This window comes from Zonotrichia albicollis, chromosome 17 (genome assembly GCF_047830755.1).
Source record: "Zonotrichia albicollis isolate bZonAlb1 chromosome 17, bZonAlb1.hap1, whole genome shotgun sequence".
Taxonomy (NCBI): domain Eukaryota; kingdom Metazoa; phylum Chordata; class Aves; order Passeriformes; family Passerellidae; genus Zonotrichia; species Zonotrichia albicollis.
The window spans coordinates 4,780,169-4,805,088 of record NC_133835.1 but is presented as its reverse complement, the minus strand read 5'-3'; positions in this window follow the sequence as shown (position 1 = coordinate 4,805,088).

Genomic DNA, 24,920 nt, shown 5'->3' with positions numbered 1-24,920 from the left:
GTATGGGTGCAAAAGGGTCACCCCTGTCAGCAGGACCAAAACTTTGGGGTTTGTTGGGCACAGCTGGGATGAAGAACAGCTTTCTCTGAACCTCTGACACAGTAGAATAGCCAACTGAACCTTTGAAATCCCAGTCCTTGTTTGCATATGAAATAGCATTAGCAGTATACAATGGTAAAAGATGTGTGGGAGCAAATTCTCTAAATTTAGTGTAATTACTTAATTTGATCTTTGAAACTAATAATAAGCAATGCTAATGTAGCTTCCTGTTATCTTCTGAATAGAAACTGTGAATTTCTGAGGGAATTGGAATCTGCCTAGTGAGATCTAAATTTAGCTCAAGTAACAAGTGGCAGCCCCTATCTAATCCAACTTTAATCTGACACCTAATCCTTGCATTTGTGCAAAAATTAACACCTTCTGCTGAATTCCCTCCTGCCAATGTGTGTGGGATTGTTTGGGCACTTAAGGCTCTCAGGTACAAGCCTAATTTGTGGATGAAATAGATAATGTTATAAATATTCTGGGTGAGAGCATCTGTTTTATAAACCTGTCGCCAGGAAAACTTTTACAGGTTTTTAACCCGTGGTTTGAGAGATCCAAGCAGCCTCTCTATAAACCTCATTCTAGTGTTTGCACAGAAACACAAAGCAGCCAGCCCTGCTTATGGACAAAAAGGTTAACTCCCCCACCTCCCAAAAATGATAAAAAATATAATAGAGTATAAATACATAGAGTATTTTTTTTACCCTCTTGCCTATGCAGTAGATTATAGTTAATTAAACCTCTGCTCACATAAACAGAACAAGAAAGGATGTAAAAGTAATGAGCTGACAACACGGTCTGTGTTATGCTGGGCTACTAAGAGAATTTAATTTGGAGAAGAATTATGCACAGGCTGAAAGACAGTCCATTAAACTGAGCCAACTGTCTGGAAAGAGATAGAACAGAAAATAGAAGCATTCTGCCTCTTGTGAAACAAATACCAGACTGCACATTTCTCGTGCATTGAGGGTGGCAGGGCTACACAGGCAGGAACAAGGAGCCAGGTGACCACGAGTCCCTCCATGGGGTCAGGGACAAATTCTGCACAAACATTGGTAACACTGACTCTGGTAAAGCCCATTTTACTGAAGCCTCTGGGGGATGATGTTGATGAGAGCTGAGAAATTAAAGGATCTGTTACCTTCAATTTTTGACAAAAATAATTTTGAATAGAATGAAACTTTTAATTGTATAAGCAATTTTAAGAAAAAAAAAATCTACAACTACTGTTAATTTAGGATTTAATAAAGCTTTACATATAACATCTTCTCCAGCCACTCCTAAGGGGAAGAATTATTTATAAATTAAAGATATTTAAATTATTTATAAGAGGGCCCACCTCAGTTTAGCTCCTATGTACAATGCTCATTTGTTGACTGTTTATCTTCCTGATTAAAATAAACATTAGGTAATGTCAGAAGCAAAAAATAAAAGCACAATACAAACAGGGTTATTTTCTCTTCAGCAGCCTTGAAGACATTCACCTTAAAGAGCTTTTCATCATTTATTCCAGCATTGGCTCTGAACAGGTTCATTGATTTCAGGGCAGGCACTCTAGGTGCACTGAAGTAAGTGAAAAAATTGAGTTATTTTCATTTGTCCCTATTGCTTTGTTCAGCACTTTTGCCTCTCCTGTGTTTGTAGCAAACTTCAGGAGGTGCAGGCTGCAGCTTTGTATCAGCACTTAGAAAGGAAGGGAGACTCTGAGAAGGAAATGTGAGGGAACATTTCAATTTGCCTCGTTTTTGCCAGCTGGCCAGCTGCCGAAGGAAAGCATCAGGGGAGAGCACAGCACTGGGCTGGTGAATGGAGAACTTCTATCTGCTCCCTTGCACATCCCTCAGCTTTTGTTTGCTGCCCCTTTGGGTGGCCAGCAGTGACTACCACTGCAGGAGCATTGTCTCCCTGCTTCCAAAGGGGTGAAATCTGGCAGAGTCCATTTGGTTTGTATATTGACAATAATAATTTCTTTTCCAAGAACCACACAGGCCCTTAAAATAAAAACCAGAGCTGAGCAAAACAAAAGTGTCGACATTTTGACTGAGATCCTCAGAGAAGTTGGGCTCTCACTCAGCAAAACATTGACAGCACAGGCAGAAAGGGCTGCTGGAAGTGCTGCCCCAGCAGCTCACAGAGGTCTTCTGCCAGCAGCACTGGCTCCAGCGTGATCTCCCAGTTTCTCAAATAAATAAAAATAAACCTCAGTGGTGTCTGGGTATTTGGGACTGGCCCTTGTAGGGCAGCAGATGCCTGGATGTTGGAGGGGTGTGCAGTAATTACATATCCTCTGAACAAAGAGAGACATGGTTCTCCCAGGAAAATCCTGGGAAGCTGTGCAGAAGCTGGGAGAAACTTAGAGGAAAGAATTCACACAATTATTCTCTCTCTTTCTGTAACCATTGTTTGTAGATATGGTTCTCCAGAGTCTTCTATCCATAGCTCAGCAATAGTGTGAGAGAAGATTCCTAAAGGCCAATCAGATCTTAGGTCCACCATTGTTTCTATAAGAACTGTAGATTTCTGATAATAAAGTACCTTTTCATGCCTTCTGATAATGGAGTCTCTGTATCACCTCTGTCTGCCCCCAACACCCCTTTGGTGATAGGGGTGTGCCCTTCACCATGTGGGCTCTGAGCAAGGATGTGGGCTGCAGCAAAGGAGGGGATGTTGCTGAGCGTGGCTGTGTGTGTCCAAGGCACTCATGGCAGATCTCCTTCTCTCCTTTTTCTCTCCTTCTGGGCATACTCTGCCCCTCAGAAAGGTTTGGTGCTGCTCCAGTGAGCTGCACTCCTCTGCCCGCCACATCCAGAGCCAAGGGAACAAAGCTGAGAGATGTGAATGACTTTTCTTGTGGGATTGAACCCTATTTCAGGCTCCAGAGTTTGCAAATAAGCTATTCCCAGTGAGATGGAGACCAGCTGTATAAAAGGAATTTGTTAAACTGCATCCATGAGCATGTTCACACACTTGCAGACTTTCTGGGATTGGTCAGCCCTTTGACATGACCTGGCAAATCTACTCTACTCTATATAAAAGGTGCTATGGGAAGAAGCTGACTTAGCTCCCCAGCCCTGGAAGCACTCCCTCAAAGCCAAATGTCTGCTGTCCATTTCTTTAGACACCCCTTATCCCCCTTTCCCATCCATCTCAGAAGTGCATTGCCATTAATGCTTTCCTGTGTTTTGTCTCCATTCAGGGTGCATGGCCAGGACATGGCTCCTTCCAACATCTCTTTTTCGCAGTCCTACCTTAAAATTAGTCCAGGGTTTCTTTACAGCTGGGTGTGCTGAACTACAAAGCGATGATGTTGGATTTGAGCTGCTGGGGCCAACAGTGTTGCACATCTCTGCCTAAGGGAGATTGAGAACAAAAAAAAAATATTTTCTGTGGTTATTTTAACAAAATCCATGCTCAGAGAGATCCTGCAAAAATGATGTGTCCTATGCTGCTAGATCTAACTGGAAACCAGTTGGAAATTCTTGCCAGCAAACACTGATTTGCAGATGACCTCTGAGCATGATGTGAACCCTTCTGGGAGTTTTGTTCCCACTCTGTGTGTTTGGGCTCCCATGATTGCTCCCAGGTGCTGGCACCCTCTCCATCTATGGGATGTTGGACATCCATTAGATCCTGAGCTTGCCTGGCATTGTCTTGTTGCTATTAGTGAGGGATTAGAAGTTTAAGGCCTCGGAGCTTAATGGCCTCAACGGGTGGAGAGCGTGGCACTGGCTGTGAAAATGACAAAAATCAATAGCTAATCCAGTGCAGTCAGTCAACCTTTTCAAAGCCTCATCCCTATCGATTTCCAGGAGCTGCTCTTCCTGTCCCTTGACGTAATCAGTCTGTTTGCTCAGCAGACAGACTCGCTCTCTTCCCTTCTCCCCCTCACTTTTTGAGGCTTTTTACACTTAGAAATGGATTACTTAGATCCCCCCAGCTTTTCATCTCTGTAGCTGTTGTCAGAGGGATGATTAAAGGGGAGGCAGACTGGGCAACCATCTCTGACAAATCAAGGGAGAGTTGACCCACGGTGTGATGGATGTTTCAGGGAAGGAGCAGGCAGGCTTTGACGTGGGGGAAATGGAGAACATCTGGTCAGGTTAGATAGTTACAATTCAGGTAGTGAACACAGGAAAAAAAAGATTCTTCCCATCTCCTTTCCCCATGATTTTGAAGATGCATCAGAGTCACCACACTGACAGAAAAGTCCCTGTGGCTCTGTGTGAAATTAGGGATAGAGTTGCAATACCTTGGAGGAACATTTCCTCTTGCTGAGAGGATAACAGGGTTTTTCCTTCACCCACACGGCTCTGGCTGTTTGAAACACAAATTTTAGGGGCATCTAGACATCTTTTATAAAAACACCAATATAAGGAGAGCTGCTGCTAGAAACCAGTGCAGTGGTGCTGAGCTGGGTCATCTCATGGCAGAATGCTGGAGTCTCTTCTGGATGTGTGACTTTCCCAGTGCTGGGCATCCACACCTCAACATCCCCACCACAAAAAACCACCAAGAAAGCAGCAAGGCAGACAGGAAACTTTGGCCACAGGCTCAGAGCAGGCTCAGCAAGGGATGGTCCAATCTTTCCAGACTGACTCATGGCCATCCACTGCTCTTGAATAAGACTCAGTTCATTGTATACTGAATGTGTTTGAGATAAAAAACACCAATTAACAGGTGTGCTTAATGATGCTTTAAACCAGCTCTAAGAGCTGAACTGACCTAAAAGGTAATAGGAGAATAAACATATTTGGTATTGGCAAATTTAAAAAAAAACCCCACAACTGTGATTGCCATGCAGATGCTGAGATGTGGGTATCTGCACAGGATGGATTAGCAGTGTGAGAGCATTCCAAAAACACTGAAAAATGCTGCAAAATATATGGGGGAGCCTTTTCCTGCCCTGGCAGAGAGGGACAGTGCAGTCACAGGGGGCTGCAGCAGCCAGCACCAGCCACATCTCAGAACAAGACCCCTATCCCTTGCCCCAAACTTGCAAACCAAGCACAGAAGGGAGACCAGAAAGGGAAAACAGATTGCCTGGGACTTCCCAGCAGCTTCCCCAGGCCTGGAGTCAGAGCAGAGCAGGGCTGCTGTTTGAGCTGGGTGGGTGCTGTCCTTTCAAAGCCTTGTTCACTGCTCTGAGCTGACCTGGCACTGTTAGCATAGGGAGATAAGGAAGCATAATTTGCTGTAATGTTTTTCTCCCCAGGCTGTTTTGTCGTGCCTCAAACACAGCAGATTAATTTTGCCTGTCAAATCCAGTTACATTTTATTCCATCTCCTGTAGCTGGGATCAGAGGGCAGACATTTATCAGGCGAGCAATTGAATTACCAAATTGCATTCCTAAACCAACTGAACAAAAAAGCCCCTTTGTGACTCTTTTCTTGAGGGGGAAACCCAAACACCCAGTATTTTTCCTTGGGAGTTGTACTGAAACATCTGCTGTCATTAGACCCACCAGAATGACTCCAGAAAACAGCAGCTATGGAAGAGCAAGACGTGCTCAACACAGGCCCATTCCTGACCAACACTCTGTCTTGGTTTGGAAAGACAGGAGTCTGCTAAGGAAGGCAGGAGCCTCTCCTGAAATGGAGAATGTAAACCCTCCCCACCCTTCTGAATTGCTATAAATTTTAAATTAAGGGGTTCTCAGGCAAAAATATGGGAGCAGGAAAATAACAGTTCTTTAATAGGGAAGAAAAAAATAAAGGATAAAATAAACACTGCAGTACAGTAGAACAACACTGCCAGAGTCAGAACCCAACCTGACACCCTGTGGGTCAGGCTGTTGGCAGCAGTCCCACTGGAATTGTGGCTCAGCCCTCCTGCAGTGTCAGGGCTGGTTCTGCTGGAGCAGGGATCCTGCAGAAAGGTGCAGTCTCTTCCTCTGAAGATGCAGTAGCAGAGGCAGCTGCTGTTCCTCTGGGGAATCCAGTGGAGAAGCTGTGCTGGTGTTCCAGAACCTCCAGATTCTATCCAGGTAGGAATGCTTGGCTCCTCCCTCTGGGCTGACATCTCCCAATGGGATGCTGTAGTTCTTATCAGCCATGCAGGGACATTCAGTGGCTGTTATCAGCAATGTCCCCTCCAGAGGGAGGAGTGATTGTGGTCACTCAGAGACAGAGATAAGGCAAACTGCCCACTTGACAAAGGTAATCTGCAATAGAGATGGGAATGGAAAACAACTTGCATTGCAATCTTCAACACACTCTTAATGCTGTTTCCTCTGATAGAAATTCTGCCATCCACACAAACAAATCCTTTCCTGAGCTACAGCTTTCAGCAGCAAAGGCTCCTCTGAGCCTATTGGTTCCTTTTGCCCCAGGCTAGCACCCTGTCCAGCATGACAGGCTGTGGGGTTTGTGCAGTTTTATTTCCAAATTATCACCTTGCTGCACTCCAGGCAGGCCCAGGCTCCTGATCCTTGGGGTTGTCATTTCTACTGGATCAGGAATGACATAATGATCCCTGGGGATGTCCTGGTGAGTGTTTCAGGCTGGTGGCTGCATGTGGGGTCTGCCCCACTGGTGCCCCCAAGGTTGCTCTGTCCCTTTTGTTGATGTGACACAGAGCTGTGTTTTCTGGTGACAAAGAGACAATTCCTTCAATACAAAGGCTGCTGTGCTTGCCAAGAAGAGCAGAAGGATGGCTGCAAGGCACAGGGAGATGTAGCTGGCTCTGTTCTGCTCCTGAAGGCTGGTAGCTCCCTCAGGTGCTGGCCATGGTCTCATTGTCCATGGAGTCCTGCATTGCCTGAGGAACCCAAGGGTTTCCAACTCTCCATCTGCCAGCCTGCCCCATCTGACAGCCTCCCTGCCCACTTTCTGTCATCTGCAAGGGTTTCTATCCCACTCTGACCCTCAGCTTAGCTTTGCAAGGCCCTGCTTTACCAGCAAGGAGGGAGACACAGAAGAATTTCCCTACTTTGTCCTTGTAGGTATCTACCTGCTGGTTTGACTTTGCTTTTGAACAACCCTTTTGATCTCCCTGCCACTCTAACAACTCATCTGAGAGGGAAGGGAGATGTGTGAACAGCACCCATGGGAAATAAAACTGTTCCCTTTAGCTGTGAGGTGAACACAGAGAGATGTGTCCCTTTTCCATGGGACACATCTGCTCTGCCATGGGCACTGCTCCTCCTCCCTGTCACAGACATCTTTTCATGAAAAATGCTTTCCTTAGGATTTTTCCTCCTGAGAAGCTGGGAGGCCTCAGGAACAAAATGTAAACAATGATTATCTGCTGCTGTGGAATGTAACAGGTGCATCTGTGATTGGTCTCATGTGGTTGTTTTTAATTAATGGCCAATCACAGTCAGCTGGCTTGGACAGAGCGTCTGAGCCACAAGCCTTTGTTATCATTCTTTCCTATTCTATTCTTAGCCAGCCTTCTGATGAAACCATTTCTTCTATTCTTTTAGTATAGTTTTAATATAATATATATAATAAAATAATAAATCAAACCGTCTGAAACATGGAGTCAGATCCTTGTCTCTTCCCTCATCCTCAATCCCCTGTGAACACCACCACACCTCCCACCTCACCCACCCAAGCACAGGTTTCTGTTCCAAAGGCTCTCAGAGCCCCTCTGGGGCCAACAGAGGGTCTGGCATCACCAGAGCCAGTTTGGGAGCCCTCCTGAGCTCTCCAAGGACCAGGCAAAGAGAACAGGTCATCAGCAAAGGCAGCAGAGATTGATAAGTAAGGCAGGCAATGTGATCTCTGCAGTGTTCCTAAAGGTGCCATTTTTCAGCTCAGATGCCAAAGCAAAGTCTTCACTGCTTGTAATAAATAAAAATCCTGGTTTTAATATTCTGCAAGGGGAAAGTTCTTATCCCAAGGGCAATGACTACATTTTCCTGTGAGTGGAGGTGTTAACCTTGTTGTACCGACTACATTTTAACCTAAGTTATTGTTAAAAAGAATGAATTTTCTGTGTGATGACGACCTTTTCCAGGAAAGCTCAAGGCTTTGTGGATGCTGCACAACACTTAAATTCTTTAGTAAGGAACTACAGTCTTGACTAGACCACACTAAAAATAACTTCACAGCTTAACAGGACAAAATACTCCTGCTGAAATGCTGAAAATTACATTCCCAAATCTATATTTAGGCACTACATATAAATGCACCTGATTAATGAATGATGCATTTCAGACCTCATATTAGGCACTCAGTTTTGCAAATTCAGTGTTAATTTTCCAGTGGCCATAACTAACAGTGATGGGATTAGCCTGCTGCTACATAAACAGTAAACAGGTAATTACTTTCTCATGCATTCATTAAACATTTAACCAGCATTTATACATGTAAGTGACATATAACAAGGTAGCTTTAACAAGTTCATTTGGGATTCAGATTGCAAAGATGTTAATTGACATTTAATAGGTTTGTAATTGATCTCTGTCATCTTACATTGTGGGAAAATGCTAAAACATAATTCAGCACAATGGAAAATAGTACAATGTAATGCAATATTCAACATTTCACCAAGATACACTATTATTGCAGCTACATAAAACTAAACTAAGCTACACAAGAAGTAATTTACTACTTTAAAACTGTATTAATCTTCAATATTTTGCTTCACACCACCCACAGAATTTTAGGAGGCAGCAGTTTCACGTGGTAATTAAGAAAATGTGCTTATATGTAGTAATGGGGGGCTATACAGTTATATCCTGTGCATGCATACCCAGCCCATTGCCGCTTTTAATAATTAGGTATGGATCAGAATATTTGCAGAAGCCCAGACACTGACTTTTGTAAGTGGTGATGTTCCCAAAACGGTTCTGTTTAATTATTATAATTGCCTGGTGCTTGTACATTTATAGCTCTTTCCAGTGACCCAGAATTACACCAGCCTATAAACCAAAACCCTGCATCTTGCTTGTGTGGCTGTTTCTGAACAAATATATATGGATTTTGTCCAGGTAAAACATTTCTGGTACCTTGGAGCAGGACACTGAGATTTATCATGGGTCAGCTTTTATAGCAAGGATCCATCATTTGCTGTTTTATGACAATTGAGGACAATCCAGGCCACGAGGGGCACAGAGACCCAGGGGAGGTGGAGAGCTCATTCCAGTCTACTATAAAAATAGGGGAAAAGGAGAATTAAGAGGGCTTGGCTGTATTAATTATTCCAAAGAGCATCAGAGGGTGCTGGCACTGCCCAGGCTCCCCAGGGAATGGGCACTGAGGCTGCCAGAGCTCCAGGAGCTGCCAGGGGTGCCCAGGGTGGGGCTGTTGGGGTGTCTGGGCAGGGCTGGGGCTGCCCTGGCTGATCCTGGGGGTCCCTCCCAGGATTTCTGTGACTCTGTGACATGGTGAGCTAAGCAGGCAGGATGGCTATTCCTGATCCAGGTACAGTGTACAGGTACAGGTACAGGTACATTTGCAACCTTGTCCCAAATGATTTAAAATTTTAGAAATTACTAATAGCAAACTTGTAACCTCTGTTGTTTCTGTTTTCTATAAGTAATACTAATAAATAGCAACTACTGTTAATATTACATAAATATTACAAAAATGTTGTCTTAACCCCTTCAAACACTTAATGTATTAATTGTATCACTGATTTAACAATTATTCACTGATTTTACAATTAATACATTAATTTAATACACTGATTTTACAATTAATTCAATTAATAGATTAATTGTAAAATCAGTGATTAATTGCATTGCATACAATACAATATATATATTGTATTAATTGTAAATAAAATAAATTATATAAATATATAATTTATATAATTGTATTAATTGTATCACTCTATTAATTGCTTATCACTGATTTTTGTGATAAGCATTATTTATGAAGTATTATTATAGTATTTATCACCAACTTTCATAAGTTTTACCATGTTTTTATGTGATCACCTACACCCTGGAGCCAAGGACTGGATGTGAGAAGGAGTTACCTGTAGGAGGGCAAGGAACTGCAATGGCTCTGCAGGAAGGGTTTGCAAATAACTTGGCTGCCTTGGCATCTTCTGGATCTTTCTCATTCATGGAGACAGGGCCTGATTTATCCAGAGGGGTGTAGCTGGATCTGGATGGCTGCTCTGTACCTCCTGTCAGCCTCACTGCTTATTCCACCTCACAGCATCAGGTGCACCCAGCTGTCAGGGGCATCTCTGTCCACATCAAACCATCTGCAGAGGCTTCTTGTAACTTCACTCCCTGGATGGAGCTGCAGGCTGGTTATATAAACTTTTGTTCCCAGTAGAAGTAATCTGTTTCTGATGACTTTGATGTGGATTTTTCCCTCGCTGACTTTGGGTCCTGAAAAATGAGTAGCCAGTGCTGATCACGTAGAGTTTTAATCTGAAAAGCCACAGGACAAGGGTGCCACTCAGAACACAGAATATTCTTTTTCAGGGATTTATAAGGGATACTGTCAAGCTGAATCTGTATCCACTGAACTTGATTCCTTTAGCACGTGTTCTGAAATTCCCATTATCTGCCAAAGGAAATACTAGCAGAAAAGATTGTTAAAGGTCAGCAGAATTCAGGGAGACTGATTTGTCTGAGTCCCTGGTTTCTATCTGCCCTGTGTGGGTGCTTTGCTGATTATTTGGTAGAGAAAGCACCTCATGTAATCTGAGCTCAGGCTTGGCACAAACACGTTTGAGATTTCATCTTTTCCACATGCCTAAGCCTGGTTTTGGAGCCTCTGAAGGAAATGTATTCAGCCTGTCACACACATGCAACCTACCTGAGCAAGCAATTCTGCAAAACAAACACAGAAGTGCTTACCCACCGGTGGCCATTTGTTTACTCTCAAGAGCTGCTGAACATGTGAAAATATTGACAAGGCTGGAAAGCCCCAGGAGTGGCTTGGGAATGCTGGAAGACTTGAAACTTAATTATCATTTGTGTTTGTTTGTTCTGGAGTTGTTTAATTTTTATGAGTTATGAAACTCGTGTGTTTAGATCTAGGCACAGAGAAGAGTTTTTATGCAAACAAATTATTGTTATTAACTGTTCCCATAATACCACTGTAAATGAACAGTTACCCAGGGCAGTACAAACACACAGACATCCAGCCTGTGAACAGGATACCTGTTCTCTCAGCAATGTTCTTTGTGGAAACTTCTGAAAATCAGCACACACAGACTGTTTTCAGTTCCAGAATGGTCCCACACCTTGCCTTGGATTGCAGGCTGGGCAAACTGGAAAAAGGCAGGAGAAGGTACCAATCCCCTCATTGTCCTTCTCCTGTTCTAGTTCATTCCATTTCCATGCCAGAACTGGAATACAGCTGGTCTCTGTACATCTCAGGCTATATTGATTATTCAAGATGAAAAGGAGGAATAAAATCCAAAACTAGTATTGTGGATATAATGGAGCCAACTGGAGCATCCCTGTGTTCCAGGGATGGACAAGAACCAGGCAAAGTCATTCAGGAAGAGATGATAGTTACACTGATAGTTTAAGGTGTAAGCTGAGCCTGTGCAGGGCTCTCCCTCCCTTTATTTAAGTTTTCCAGGTAGGGACTGAAGGAATTAATGAGAAGGAGCTAATTAAGCTATGGGTTCAAGAGCTGGAGCACAGGAATGGGCTCTGATGCTGCCTGCCAGCCCCCTGGAAGACAGAGGGAGGCCAGAGAGAAAAAGACCAGGAGCAGCTTTCTGCTCTGACACCTTTTGGGTGGGAGCAATCACTGGATGTTTTCAGTTTTGGAGGTGGCTCCTGATAGGGGGAAATAGTCTCTTTTCTTGCTAAGGAAAGCACCTACCACCAGTGTTGGTGGTGCAGAGGATGGGCTTCCAGGAGAAGTCAAGGCCAGCAAAAGCTTTCTGTCCTGGGGGAGCAATTTCTGGACATTTTCAGTTTGGGTGCTGTGGGCACTGAAGTAATTCAGGCTCCTGTGAGCTCCCAAGGCTTGGGAGCAGGAACTTTTGTGCTATAAATGTGTGAGCTCATCACAAAAATGAAGTCTGTGCACAGCATCCCTGAGGTCATGTATTTAATTCATTTTGGCAAGGTCTTGCTAAAGGGTCATGAGAAGTCCTACATGTTGGTGTTTGTAGAAAACAATGAAGTGATCCCTTAAGCTACAAATTTACAAAAATGGAAGCCCAATCCTCCAGCCAACCTGGCAGTGAAGTTCTTCCTGCAGAGATCTGGGTTTAGAGCTATGCATGGCAGTGTTTTATACATATTTATACCTACTTACACAGGGAATTTATACATCTCTACTAAGATGCACACAGTCAGAGTGGAGCAGTGTCCTGGCAGTGATGTGCTTTTGGGGTGTAAATAATGCCAGCACCATTTCTCTCACTGACCAGGCTGTGTTGGGCATGCAGTGCACACTACGCTGACCATCTCCTGCTTGCCCTGGGGGACAGAATGGTTTTGCAGATCGGAGGAAATGCTTATCCTGCTGCAAAACTGTGCAATGATATTTGTGCTAATGCACTGTGTACCTGCAAGAGCTTACTCTGAACCAGACTATTTTGTTGACTTAACTGAGATGAAAGATGCAGAGCCTGGGCAAGCCAGTAACAAGCTCATGGCTGAGACAAAGAATTACACAGCTCTACAGGCTCCAGGAATAAAGTCAGACAGTCATTTACTCCCACAGATGGAGACTGGTTCATTCTCATGGGCAAACAATTTGCTCATGATATTTATTCCTTGTGCTGATCTGTGAGATTTCCGTTACTGCTGTGACATTTCACAGCAGTGTTTACTACTCCATGGGCTGTGTGGGCTTGAGTTTCTGCCAGTCAGGTGGGAGAGGAGAGACTCATTGTAACAGGAGTGATCTGCACTGGAGGTGGGGAACAGAACCATGCACTGCTGTTCCTGTCACCAAAACAACAGAAAGAATCACTCCTGTGCATGCTCCCGGTAAACAAATAGGAAAGGCCATTGCTGGCAGAGGCAAAAATTTGAGCTTTTGGTTTAAAATGTTCTGCTTTGGATTCATTCCTCGAAATTTCTGCACAGAACACACTGCCTATCAAAAGGAAAATAGGCACAAAAAATATTATCTGCTGGTCAGATTACAGGGGTGTCATTTTCTTATACATTGTCCTGTGTTGCCTTCCAGTGCCCCACATCCTTGCTCAAGCATCCTGTCCCAGGATGTCACTGCACAAGAGCCCTTTCTTTGGGAGGAGACCCAGATCTCAGTGATCTGAGCCCATTTTCAGTGTTGTGCAGCAAATCAAGCCAAAAGACCACCAGGAATGATCTGCTGGTCCCTGCTTTGGTGCTTCTGCTTGTGAATATTTACTTTTTGCTGTTTGAGGCCAACCTCCCAGTAATTCATCTTGCCTCCCTGAAGCCTAAACCCGAGGATTTAACAGAGCTCTGCCCAAAGAAGGATCATTCAGCAGCACACAACTGTAGCAGCAGGGGATCATTAAATACTTGGCTTAAATGAAAACTTATGAAAGTTGCTTTGAATACCAAATTTCTCCTCGCTGCCTCACCAAGTGCCTGTGGTGTTACCTCCTGGTGCAGAACAGGTTCATTCCTCTGATTTTTGCTACCTCTGTATTTCAACTGTGACCAAAATGACTGTAGATGGATGTGACACAGCAAGTAATATTTTTATTCTGACATGATTTGAAATGTAGACAAGTAGTCTGGCAGAATTTAAATATTCACTGTGACTTTGTCCTTAATAAACACCGCTGTGAAATGCTCCAGTGCTGCCTTCTAAAGGACACACCACAAGTTTTACAAGGTGCACAGGCTAAATGTAAATAATTATCAGTTCTCAGAGTCTCATCCAGGCAGGAGAGATGCCAAGAGCTTGTGTGTTTATCCTCAGATCTATTGGGAAATTTCCCAGGAGCACGAGCTCCCAGACATTTAGTCAAAACATCTAGTGGTAACTGTCTCCAGAACATTCAGCAGCTCTTTGATTGACATATTTCTCATCAACAAGTTGGCTTTGTTTACATAGCTCTGAGAAGTACATAGGCAATGATGGGAAAAAAAAATACAACCAGACTTTTCTGTTCTTAGACTTTCTTCTTCTGGCAAGATGGGTTTTATTTCAGGAGCTGTTACCAGCCCAGATTTGCTATCATTAACCAGCTGGGCTGTGCTGAAATGGCCATGCAGAGCAGCTTGCAAATACTCCTTGAGGAGCTTTCCAGCAGCTCAGCTCTGAAGCAGCATCAGCAGAAGGCAAAGAAAGTTGGTTTGTTTTGTTCTTTCCTTCAGCACACCTCTGCTTTCTGGGCTGAGCAGGTTTTTGTCACTTCTGTCAATCACACTTTTAGGAAGCGGATCCTGTGTCTCTGCAAAATACAGGTACAAATCCTGGAACCACAGAATGGCTCGGAAGGAACCCTAAAGATCATCTCATTCCAACTCCCTGCCATGGGCAGGGACACCTTCCCCTGGACCAGGTTCCTCCAAGCCTCCTGATGCCCCTCCAGAGCTGTCAGATCTCATTTTAATTGGCTTAATTACATAGAATTGTTTCTTATCAAACTGACCAACTCTAACAAATCCTCTTGTTCCTCAGCAGCCTTGCCACTTCTAAAATCCCAGCAGGGCTTGCCCAGGTTCTGCTTCTGACATGGTGCTGAGACAATTCATCACCACCTGCATCTCCAGGAATCTTCCAGTTTATCCACCTCAAAAATATCTGTAATACTGACTTACCTCCTGGGGTTGCTGCAGAATTTAATGTATTTATGGACACACAGAATTATTCTAATGGATCACCTCACAGGCCCTCATCTACCTGTGTTTTCTTGTAACACCTCTCATTATGAGACCTAAACATGCACACACCAAGCTGCAAGAGGGGAGAATTTGGTGCTTCTTTTCCTACCACATTAATTCATGCAGTGGGACCCACAGCAGCCTAAGGAGAATAGAAGGAGGAGGTGAGGTAACTTAATCACTTCCCTGCTCCTCAGCTTGGGAGCACACTGTGACATCTTTTTGCCCCACACCATATGGGTTCCCAGCTGCTGCCACTCTCCCAGGTGAGGAGCCTTGGATTGGAGCTGGTGGCTGCTATCCCAGAGGAAAGGCAGCGCTTCTTGTTCAACCCACACTCCTGAGAGCTGCACTCCATCTAGCAATGAGAGCACCAGAAACTTCTTTGTCAATTATTCCAATTGCCCTTGGCCACCTCTGGGAGCACCTCACCTGCAGCCCGAGCAACTGCTCAAGCCAAGGTGCAAATCAATAACACCTCAGAGTTAATAACTGTGAAACACTGGAGCAAAGTCTGCCATATTATCCAGCAATTAGGAAGATTTCTGTTTTTAAACCCACAGCTACTGAGAGTTCAAAAAAAAGCAAAAAATAGCGGTTTTGGAACAGAAAGAAGGACAAGCTGTTTCAGTCATCATTTTATTACTGGCTCACAAGGGAAATCAGTGAATCTACCAGTGGTTCATGCAATTCTGTTGCCAGCTTCCCAGAAAGGAAATGTCATGTATAGCAACTTGTTTTTCTATTGCAGCAATTAAAGTACATAGGAGGCCACAACAAAATCAATACAAAACTGGTAAATCCGTAATGAATGACAGAAAAATACTGATCCTCTTGCCTAAAGAAACATCTGTCTAAATGCCACCAAAGGGTGAGGCAGTAGAAGGCTTTGATGGGTTATTTTTGTAGGATCTGCCATTTTTTATCCCTTTCTTTGTGTAAGCATCACAAATAGCCTCCTGCTTCCTGTGTTTGAGTTTCCTCTGAGGAGAGCGTGTGCAAGTGCAAATTTTCAAGGCTTGAGATATCCCTGAGGAGAGTGCAATTTGTGCTCCATGAGATATGTGCTGCTGAGGAAACCCCTTATGGGGCCCATGGGGCAGAATTCTGAGAGCCATGGGGCTGCCAATGAAAGGGAGAATTCATCCTTTTGGGATCCCACCATCCACAGCCCCTGTCAGGCTGACTCCCATTCCCACCCATTCATCCACACGAGATGATTGGCAAGAGGGCCCTGATCAGTGGTCCAGAGGTGAATATCAACTACTGACATCATAGCAAGAATATGGCATTTTTTTAATACAATAACGCCTTTTCAGCCTGTTTTTTTCACTGTTTCAATACATGACTTTTTTGTGTCTTGCCACCATATTGATGGTTTAGAAGGGCTGATTGCTGCACCTTCTGCATGGGGGCTGTCTCCATGCTGTCCTGTCCTTTCTGAGCCAGACCTGGTCCTGTTTTTGCCCTCTGCTGTGACAGACATCTTTTATGAAAAATCCTTTCTTGGGATTTTTCCTTCTGAGAAGCTGCAGTTTCAGCAACAAAATGTAAACAATGATTATCTGCTGCTGTGGAATGCAACAGGTGCATCTGTGATTGGCCCATCTTGGATGTTTATAATTAATGGCCAATCAGGGACCGAGCTAGCTCGGACAGAGTCTGACAGAGCTGCCTTTGTTATCATTTTTTTCTATTCTATTCTTAGCTTGGCCTTCTGAGGAAACCTTTCCTTCTAACTCTTTTTAGTATAGCTATAATGTAATATATATATATCATAAAATAATAAATCAAGCCTTCTGAACATGGAGTCAACATTCTCATCTCTTCCCTCATCCAAGAACCCTTGTGAACATTGTCACACTATGCGTTACTTTCAAATCACTTTTTTGCTTCTTTAAAAAAAAAAAACCCAAGCTGAATCTCTTTTCTATTTCTTGTTCCTCGGAGGAATCATCACAATTAATTGTGCACATGTAATTTTTCCCTTCCCCATGGCATCTTTAGGTAATTTACTGAGGTAGAGGCCAGCCAGTGCCTCTGGCAGCTCCCTCACTGCCCAGCAAGGCAACACCCAGGGAGAGGTTCAGAGAGCATCATCTCAGTACCCAGGTCACACACAGTGCTCATAAGTAATTGCAGATCAGCCCTATAACCTTCACAGATGTAACCTCATCTGTTGCTGGGGTGTTTGTTTTCTTTTTCTTTTATTTTTTTTTTTCTTTTTAATTTCCACCTTCCCCTTCCAGCAAAACTGTGTCCAAATGCTTTTCTAAGCAGAACCAGATAATGCTTTTGATTATAGCCAGGGTGTTTGGTTATTCATGATATTGCTTTTGTGTCTGCTGGGGGGGGGGAGTTGCTTATAATTTTTATCAAGCAAGTTGTTTTCTAGTGCTGGAATGGCTCTCTCTGCTGTGCTAAACACTCATTGTGTCTGTCACATGCTTATCCTATTTCAGCAGGGAGAAATCAATAGGAATTGATTCGAGAAAGTCCAATCTTATCAAGTATCGAGCAGGGCGCTGGGACAAAGGCTGAGCGGGTGGTGTTAACATCTAACAAGGCACGGAGCCCGAGTATGACAACCTTGTTTAGGAGGATGGTTGGGCTCCAAGGTGTTAAGTGCTTTTGTTCCTCCCCTTGCCCTCGGCTTTCAGATGGAGCCAATTTCCACAGCAGCTCCCTCCCAGCTAAAAGCAGTGTAAGCACACTTTCTAGTCCTAGCAGAAGATTACGTTCTGGAGAGAGAAAGTGTTGCATTTAGAAACAGAAACGCTGCCAGCAAATGCTATTTCAGCAATTACCTATGTTTAGTAATTATGCTAATGTTGATTCTCAAAAGGCTGTTATTTGCTCAGCATGTTCTTCATACTTTATCTCTCTACCTGCCTAACCCTTTATTTTCACTCTAGCTATTACTGGTTGTTTGTCAAGTTAAGTGATGTTTGCAGTGCCAAGTGTTGTCAAGGTACTGTTGCTTTAGCTGAATTCCTATTTTTCCTATACAGGCTGCTGTGATTTTCTGCACATCACTACTACAAGGCTTTGGGGATTGGATTTCACTGCTTACAAGGAACCTTGGGTGCTGCAGGTGTTATTGGGCTGTAGGATGAATAAGCAGCTCCTAGGGCCTGTGAAAACATGGTTTGATGAAGTGTGATGGGCATCAATTTGTAAGTGTTGAACTGACACACGTGGGGGACTTGCATGTTCTCCTGTCCTGCTGCAGCTCCAGCCAGCGTGCTGGCAAATGAAAACAGCCCAGCACACACCCCTGTGGACAGAAACACCACACCTGGAGCACCCTGCTGGGTGAGGTTTGAGAAGAATTCTATGGAAATGACAGCACATAACTGATGGACAGCCTGCAGCCTGCACAGGGGGGTCTGTGTGTAAGGGTATGTGGGGGGTGTGTGTGTGTGTCTTGTGTGTGCAGAGCAAGGGGAAGGTGCTCAGTTGCTTGGAGCAAAGCACAATTGCTCCAAAACCTGCACAATTCTAAGTGGATGAGGCCAATGGATCATTTCAGCCAGCACCAAAGCCATGCCCTCAGGAATGTGCACAGTGGTGTGACAGTGTTCACAGGGGTCTTATGTTCAAGGAAGAGACAGAGATATGACTCTGTGTTTCAGAAGGCTTGATTTGTTATTTTATGATATATATTACATTAAAATTATACTAAAAGAATAGAAGAAAAGGTTCTCAGAAGGCTAGCTAAGAATAGAATAGAAAGGAATGAATAAGAAAGGTTTGCGCCTCAGACTGAGAGCCAGGCCAGCTGGGCTGTGATTGGCCATTAATTATAAACATCCAAGGTGGGCCGATCACAGATGCACCTGTTGCATTCCACAGCAGCAGATAATCATTGTTTGCATTTTGTTCCTGAGGCCTCTCAGCTTCTCAGGAGGAAAAAATCCTAAGGAAAGGATTTCTCATTAAAAGATGTCTGTGACACAGTGGCCTCAGCGCTGTTCCCCAGGAGCATCCCCTGACAGGAGAGAAACAGGGGGTGTGGTGCCTGGAACAGGGAAAGAAAAATTGATCCGGGGCAGGAAAAGGGAAAAGCCCTACTCCAGAAAGGAATTCTGCATGCACAAGACTGGCACTTGGCTCTTCAGAAAGAGACAGCTTTGGGGGCAGGTCAGAACAGTGTGACACAGCATGTCTGAGCCTGGAGACACTGAGAATTTATCAGGGCTCAGTGCTCTGAAGCATGCTGCTTCCAGGTCCTAGACAACCCTCCAGCATGGTCCAGGTCTCAGCCAACCCTCCAGGATGGTCCCAGCCAGCTCTCCCGTATGATCCAGGCCCCTGCCAGCTCTCCAGCACAGCTCAGCCCAGGGTCATTTCTGTCCCCCCTCCCCAGGCACTCATGGCAGATACTTGCTGGTTAAAATTTTTTGCAACAATTCCCAAATTTGACCCAGGGTAACAAACCTGTTTCTAGACAATTCCCAAGGAAGATTGATGCTTTAACATGCTAGAGCTATTTCAGCATCCTGCAAACAGCAGCCTGCACTGCAGAAGGAGGGAGTGAAGATGAGCCTGCCAGCCCCAGTGTCAGACAGTCATACTGGGAATATTTAATTTACCAGCACAGTCACAGCTTGGAGAGCTTGACTCCTCATTCCAGCTCCTCCCTAACATGCAACAGCCCCAAACACACGGTGCAGCTTTACACATTGACAAATTAATTTGCTCTGCATTTGCTGTCAAGTGATGTTCGCATCTTTCTTTAACTTTTTGGGCTCCATCGATTTTATTTTTCCTTACAGCTCACCACCCTATTTCTGCGGTTCAAGGAACACATCACAAGCCCTCCCGTGGTTAATTTAGCATCCATTAGCTTTTTATCAACTTATTTGTAAATTAATTGCTAAGATTTATTTAGGAGGAGGAAATTCCATGCGATCCTGTGCAGAACCCTCCATTCCTGCTCCCACTCAGGGATGCGCGGTCCAGGAACAGCAGCGTTGGCAAAGAGCTGTTTAATGACCAAGGTGAGCCAGGTACAATCGGGCTGACTCGGCACACGTGTTTATGAGCTGCCATGGGGGAGCTGCGAGCTGCAGAAAGCGGCAATTAAGCGCTAATTGCATCTTCTTTAAGGGGGCATTTTAAACAGCTCGCCCTTTTGTTAGGCGGATCTTCTCACACACATCACGTCTCCCCATGGATAAACAGCCCTTTATCTCACTTGACTCGTCTGTTTTCCTTTTTCCTGTGAAATGCTGGATCTGATTTAAGTTCCGACTCAAAAATTCAATAGATCTTCCTTGTTACCTCTTTCCTTTCGGAAAGTCTTCATCAAGGAAACCCTTGAAGATGATTTAAATGACCAACAGGTAGCAGCGCTCTTTAACAGCGCAATCAGAGATGATTTACCGAATGCATTTCGGGATGATTGTAGCCCTGTTAAGGGATTGCTCAGGAAGAAGAGGGGAAGCGGCTGAGGTGTTCTGCCCCCCTCAAAGGGCGATGCGCAGCGGCGGGAGCACGGGCTGCATATGTCACTGTTATTATGGAACATGGAGCATCCATTAAAAGGCAGAAAAGCCAATATGTCACGAATTTGGAAACCTTCCACTCGCTGCAGAACCATCGCAGAGCGCAGGCCACAGAGATAGATCATGCTGACCTATTTCCTAGGCTGCAAACTGAACCTCGTGTGCTGTTTGCACGCTCATTATTTTCACCAGAGGCAGCGGCAGATGCAGTTATCCCTGATATCCTCCTTGCACCTTCCCTGGAAGCTCAGTTTAAGTGCTGAAATGTGCATCCATCTCACATTAAACATGAGTTCTTCCTCCAACTTTGGTTATTCTTTTGTCTCAGGACCAGCTGTCACACTTTGCACACACAGAATGCATTCAGGGTAACAAAAAGGAACAACAAAACATAAAGCTCAGTGGCAGATCTCACCGGTGTGCTGCAGATTTACACTGCCTGCTTTTGCTCAGCTCAGTTGTGCCGGTTTAAACAAACTGTGGAAGTTTAAATTTACCTTTTTCCCAGCCTGTAAGGGCCTCTCAGAGCAGGATCTCACATCTCAGACCAAGAGATTGCTGTGTTCACTTTCTCTTTGCTGTTGACTTCGTGTATCTCAATCAGCCCCGGAACATTATACACTTGAACCTCCCTCCAGCTTAATCAGTTTCAAATATTTATTTGTCTTTCTAACCTCAAAGTCTTTCTCTGCCTACTGATCAGCTGAACTGAAGCCAAGATCAGGCTCTCAGCAGTCTGCAGCTCGCAAATGACCTCGTGTAAACAAAAATAAAAGAGAATTTCAGTGGTCTGTGTGAGGGTTTGAGATTACTATAATGACATGGAATTTACAGGAGCTTGAAAACATAGGGAAGGTCTGTTTCAGAGAAGAAATATGGTAATTTGTGGCCAGAGGGAATAAGGGAGGGTTCAGCCAAAATGGAAATTACCTTTTGGTGCTCCTTTACTATAACCCCTATAACTCCAATTATAGCAATACACTGGGTTGTTTTACTCTTGTCCTGTAACTCCAGCCCTTATGCATGACTTAATCCATACAGCACCTTCTAATGAACTCATTACTCTCCCGATGCTGAATTATTAAGGAGACTTTGCTCTTGTTTAAAGGGAAATGTTGGACAAACGTATATTTAGGAAGCAAAGGAAGATATCATGGATATCAAACTATTCCAACCCTTTTGGGGATCCTGTGTGGGAACACCCAAGTCAAGAAGAAGATTTGAAACTGGGCTTGGAAACTGATTTGGGGATTCTGGGTGTGAGGCAAAACTGTTGGGCTGATTTAGAAGTCCTCAGGGTACCCTCAAACACAGGGCTCACAAACAGCATATTAAACTCTCTGGGACTTTTAAATATTTTTCTGAGCTTGAGACAATGAGACAATAAAGCAGTTTGTAAAACTGTGGTGTTTTTTTTTCCTGTGACACCATTTTTATTTAATTTTTGTTGGGTTTGTGAAGCCAGTTCTGGTCCTGCAGGAGCACTGGCCTGTGTGCATCGGTGTTGAATCTGATTCTGAGGTGAGGTTCATTTTTTTCAATGAAAACTGAGAGTTTCTACATAAATCTGATTCTTTTATTAAAGCTCTTACTAAAATAACAAAATTCTCTTCTGGAGAATGACCCACACAACCCACCTTGGTCTCCAAGAATTAGAAGGTGGCTATGGGACTTTGACTCTGGTTTTTCCTTTCCTTTAGTATGACTTGTGGGTTTTCTTCTTTATACACAGAATCCACATTAGACCCTTCCATAAATGCACTTTCTCACTTATTTTCTGTTTCCCGGGTAAAAGAATTTCTGCAGCTCAAAGTTACATCTCTGAGCCTTCCCACCTCATCTCCTGGGAGGTTTCTCACACTCTCCTCCCCATCAGCACTGTTAGATTTCCAAAGCACTTCAAAACAGTAAAAACCTCTCCTTTGGTTTACATTTTCAATGTTTTCTTTCAGATCCTTCCCAGCCTCAGCAGTCAGCCAGGACAGCTCCACCTCACCCTCACACTCTGCTTTGCTTGCAGCCATCTCAGCCTTTGTTTTATTTTTATTTTTATTTTTTTTAAAGCCTCTTTGTCTGCTGCTGGATGGCAGCAGAACAGATGTTACAGGATTATGTTTCATTTCTGTCTTTACTCTCAGGCAAAATTCAATGGTCAGGGGCATGGTCAAAATTATTTCTTGATGGCCTTTGGATATTTGTTAAATACACACAGCTCTGGTGTGTGATGCCTTTTCAGTGATGTTATATTGCTTTCAGTAATAGCTACAATTTAGCAATTGCACATATACCAAGGCAAAAAACACACTACAAAAGCCTAAAGCCAACCTGTAAATCCATGAATTCAAGGGCTAGAGAAGACACAGAATTTATGGTGATATTAAGCTACTTGGTAGCTGGAAGTTCCAGCACACAGGTCCTAATTCTGAAAGTATTCAGCCTGTGGAAGTTCATAATCCAATGGAGATTTTTTATTTTTAAACTGAAAATATTTTTTTTCTTGTTGAAGCCTATTAAATTCCAGGTGTTAAACTCATACTTAAGCATTTTCAGGATGCTTAGGATATAACTAAAAACCAATTTGAAATGGCCAGACTTTGAAATGTGCCCAACTTTGGAACACGGGTACAAAACCCAGACAGGTGAAGTCATTAAAACACTCAAAGCATTCCCTCTCTTCTTTGAGTGAAATCAATATCCCTTAAAAGCTGTGAAATCTGATGTAAAATCTTGCAGTGAACTTCTGAATTTCCCATTCTGGAGTGGGTGTCCAGACACCCCAGTGATGAATGTTTGCATGACTGCCCAGCCAGATGGAAGCCTGATAGAAGACAGAAACATAATGGCCATGTAAATAAAAATGTCTTCACTAAAGGCTCTGCCAAGGCACTGAAATCTCTGGGCCTGAAAGAAAGCAGCAAAGCTGGGGGTGATGCAGTAATTGTCATATGGGTGTTTCTGAACAGGCAGAAAGAGGTGGGAGGCTTTGTTGTGCAGCTGATATATTGTTGTTTCATATTAATTGAAAATGGGACTTTTTATACGGAGCTGCTGGAAAAGCACCTGTGAAACAAATAAGCTGATCACCTGGGCAGAGCTAATGAGGCTCCAGAGAAGCTACTCCTTAATATTACTTACATGAAATTGGTCAGTTTACTGTAATTGTTCTTTAACTTTTGTAAGTTCAGAGTCCTCTTCCCCAAATTTCCTGACATTGTAATTTTTATTATTTTTAATTAATTAATTAATTAAATCTTTTTTTTCATGTAATTTTTATTATTTTGAGGTCTGCTTCAGCTCCTGGCCTAGGCTCAGTTACCCCTGTGGGCACATATTAATCTTCCAGGGACAAACTCGGCCTTTCTTTTTTTCACAACTCAACAAAGCTGAGTTATTTTCATTGAACTGAGAGTGCTCCCAATAAGGATCCTGCCTGTCATCTTCAAAAGTTCACTCCATTAATTCCAGCAGAGCTGTGAAGCTCAGTCCTGGCTGAGTTATTCATAAGCAGGCAGGACAGGACTGAGTGTGCAGCCCAGGGAACAGCAGAGCTGGAATCCTCCCCCAGGGCTGAACAACCAACTGTTCATATGCATAAGTGTGATTTTGCAAGTCAGGCCGTGGGCTAAAATGTGTGTGAGAGAGCACAGATGGACTTGAGAATTACCAGGCAGTCGTGAGAGATGAGCACTTGAACAGCCCCAAAGAAAACCTGCTTGCAGACAGGTAAAATCCACCAAGCCCACGTCCTGCTCTGATAACAACACCAGCTTTTATTGCTCATCAATTACATTCCCTAACAGGTTTTTCTTTGCTTTGTTTTTTAGATATTACCATGCAGACCATGGGAGGAATGAAAATATTGTCCACCTCCAAATATCTCATTAAGATTTACCTGTGACAGACGCCTACAAAACATTTGCAGAGCAGGTTGCACTGTGACAGTCACTCACTACACCAAACATGATTATTCCCCTGCCTGTCTGCCCCACACCTGCCTGTTTTATATCCTTAACTAAACATTGTTTTAGTGCTGTTGTGTGCAAAGCTCAGCCCTGTGGAGCTGGAAGGACCCATTAGGGGCTGCAGCAACATAAACAATAGATAAATAGGTAAATAATCAATGGATAAATAGATAACTAGATAAAGAATCAATACATAAATCATTAATAACAATCCATAGCTGTACTCCTCATATGCTTGGTTTCCAAGGAATAATCCCATCAGTCCAAGTTGTCAGGCATGGCAGCAGGTAAAAAAGCTGCAAGCAGCTCTGAAAAATTCCCAAATTATGGTTTCCTGCAGTTCTTTTGAAGGGCTTTAAAAGGTGGGTGGAGGATGCAAGAAAGCCACAGGCAGAGTGACTTGGGTGTGGTGCTGACAGCCCTGGCTGCAGTCAGGACTGGCACAAATTTTGGGGAAAAGGAGTTGGCAAAGACTAAAGGATTTCCCCAAAACTGAAGAGGAGATACAAACAAATAAGGGTGGATTAGAGGGGAGTGACACAGCCAATATAAACCTAGAATTATTGAATGGTTTGAGGTGGAAGGGACCTTAAAATTCATCTCATCCCACCCCGTGCCATGGGCAAGGACATCCTCTACCACCCCAGGCTGCTGCCCCAGCAGTACAAGGACCCAAGGGTGGCACTCCCAGCACA